The sequence below is a fragment of the Peromyscus californicus genome, unplaced genomic scaffold, assembly GCF_007827085.1.
Source record: "Peromyscus californicus insignis strain IS unplaced genomic scaffold, ASM782708v3 Scaffold_12__1_contigs__length_115047231, whole genome shotgun sequence".
Lineage (NCBI taxonomy): Eukaryota > Metazoa > Chordata > Mammalia > Rodentia > Cricetidae > Peromyscus > Peromyscus californicus.
Genome location: NW_026294413.1, coordinates 10,009,192 through 10,012,136, shown reverse-complemented (window position 1 = coordinate 10,012,136; position 2,945 = coordinate 10,009,192). Strand labels below are relative to the sequence as shown.

The window sequence follows — 2,945 nt, the reverse complement described above, 5'->3', positions numbered from 1 at the left end:
GAGCAATAGGATCTATGTTGTGGGATAATCTTTTTGTATACTGTGAAGATGTGTCATTCTGATTGGTTTAATAAAAAGCTGAATGGGCAATAAGCTAGGAAGGATTTCCAGGCACATAAGACACTGGGAAGAAGAAGGGGGAAATCACCAGCCAGATGGAGAGGAGCAGCATGGACAGTACAAAGGTAATAAAGCCATGAGACAGAAAGGAGATTGATAAAAATGAATTAATTTAAGTTGTAAGAGCTAGTTAGTAACAAGCCTAAGCTATCAACTGAGCTTTATAACCAATAATAAATCTCTGTTTCATTATTGAGGAGCTGGCAGTCTCGACAAAAAATGTCCAACTACAGCTCTATACCACTATTGGGCACATACTCAAAGAAATCTACCCCTTTCTGGATCCATAACTCTTTATGTTTCATTCTTGAACATAGGGTGACCTTTCTGAGGCAACTCTTGTTTAGCACCACAACCTGCTCACCCAGTCAACACATAGTTCTGTATCTCTAACCATCATTTCTATTAGCATGAACATATGCTGAACCCTTATCATCTTAAGAAGAAAGCCTCCCTGTGTCCATGTCTGCTTTTTGGCTTTCATTTCTTTATTATCTCAATGAACAATATCCCATTTTTCCAGGTGACCTGATGGAAACCCCTGGAATCATCTTTGTATTGACTCTTCATCCTTTACAGGAATCTCATCAGCGTACTCAGGAAGCACTAACTCAAATACTAGCCACAACTGACCACATGTTCTTCCTCATCATCACTGCTCCAGAACAAGGACTCCCTACCTTCAGCAACATCCAAGTCCTTGCCAGGTATTACAAGGTCCTTAACTATCTAAATCAAGTCTCTCCCGCAGCCACACACCAGCCTTACTCATTTTCCTGAAACACGCCAGCCAAGCTTCTGCTTCCTAACTTTATGTTACTACCGTCTGAAGGAAAGGGCTGACTTCAGGCAGACAGAGTCCTCCTCCTCTTCATTCAGATCACATGTCAATTTCATCTCCTCAAAGCCTACCTGGAACCCTTACCATATTGACCTTCTACATTTGTCTGTGTATGTGTGGTTGTGTGTGTGTGTGTGTGTGTGTGTGTGTGTGTGTGTGTGTGTGTGTATTAAAAATAGGTAATTCCTCACAAATCTGTATGTCATTCTTGTGCAGGGGCCTTGTTACTCTTCTCCATATCATTCCAAATTCAGTATAAGCGCTGCCAAAGCAAGTACCTGCAGCGTATGTCTATATGTATACTTACTACTATGTTTTGCTACTATCACATATCTTTTACTTATCTATTGCTTGTTTTGTTATATATTTATTTCCTGATTTGTTGTCTTCACCTCCCTATAATGGAGACTCCCTCAGGGACAGGGTATTTTATTTATCTTGGCCACTGCTCTATTGTTTGTGTTTTTACATAGTGAATCCTCAAGCAGCACTGTACCTTTATTTAGGGTTCTTATATAATACTAATATGTGTGTTTTTTAATATACCATGTAGCATTAATGGGCAGTAAATATCCCAATATACTAGCAAAGCAAACAATGTAGTTGTCTCCCATTCCTCACAGAGTTTCCATTTAACTCCGTCCATGGGTGTTTACCACATGGACACAGTGCATACATGGGGCAGGTCATAAAAGGCCACACAAGATTCCTAAAGTTCCTGTCCTTGCAAAGTGCAAGCACTGGTAATATAGAAAGATGAGACAAATAGGGAGAGTACAGGGAGTGTTCTATATCATGGGAATGTGTGCTGGAACTTTGAAATGCAGATGGCTTGTCTCTGAAAGAAAATACTGCTCCAGCATTAGCTGTCAACTCCCTGGATGTGATGGTGCCTCCCTGTAATGTTAGCACTCAAAAGGCTGAGGCAGATGACTGCCATGCAGTGGAGGCCACCCTCACTGTGCAGCCCATTCCACACCAGCCTGGGCTACAGTGGAAGGCTCTGACACTCCCTAAGAAAGTCAGAGAGAAAAAGGAACTGTTTACTAATTCTAGATCTGAAGGAAAAAGAAAAGCTAAGGAGTTGAGATTAGAATGTTGTTCTTTCCCCATTTGTACGCAGGCAGTGGAAAAATTAAAATAAATGGTTACCAATGCCTCAATAGTGGCTGCCCAGAAAAGTATATGTATTTATCCTAATCCTTGAAAACTCATTTTTCATTTCAGATTATATATATTCAGATACTTGGGGTTCTTTAAAGGTCAAAAAAATATTTACACATGTACTAACTAGGAAGCTTTTTGAGAATTTGTATCAGATTATGATGTATGGTACCAAATCCATCTAATCCAGTAAACAGTTACTAAGAAAATACCATATACATAAAGGTAAGCAGATCAGAACCTCTGTTGTCCATACAAGGATGTGGGATTCTGTGAAGAATACAAAATATAAAGGCAAATAATTAAAATACAAATAGTAGACGAAAAAATATATTTAAGGAATGATTCAAAAGGTTATGAAAGTGAAGTAGGGCATGCAGATTATTGGCTGGCTAACTGAGTTGGCCACATAGGCAGCTGGAAAGCAACCTAATTACTAAGGTCCTTGAGAACTTAAAAGAAAATTTCAGATCCCTGGAAATCACTGGAGATACAAAGCAAAAAGCTGAAAGAGGACAGAATGTTTAAAAAATAAAAGGTGAGTTATGGAAGGGAAACTCAAGCAGCTTTGCCTCTGCTCAGCCGAGACCGAAACTGGAACTTACTAATGAAGAGCAAGAAGAAATTTGTGGTCTTGTTTGTGTTTGAAGACAAAATGAACAGTAGATTATGAGTCTTTACTCATGACCGTCAAAGATAAAGTCACAAGTTCCATGTGCAATCTTGTTGGAGAACCCAGATGACAGCACATTTGCTTTTTTGTGTTCTCCAACAACAGATTTGAACAATAATTCAAAAACAAATTTGACTAATGCACTAT

General features: G+C 39.1%; 1 non-coding gene across 1 annotated transcript; it reads right to left on the bottom strand.

Moving 5' to 3' along the window:
* Positions 1-1,132: 1,132 nt before the first annotated feature.
* Positions 1,133-1,239, bottom strand: LOC128108138 (U6 spliceosomal RNA). Its single transcript, XR_008217345.1, has one exon. It is a non-coding gene; the product is annotated as a U6 spliceosomal RNA (small nuclear RNA).
* Positions 1,240-2,945: the final 1,706 nt, after the last annotated feature.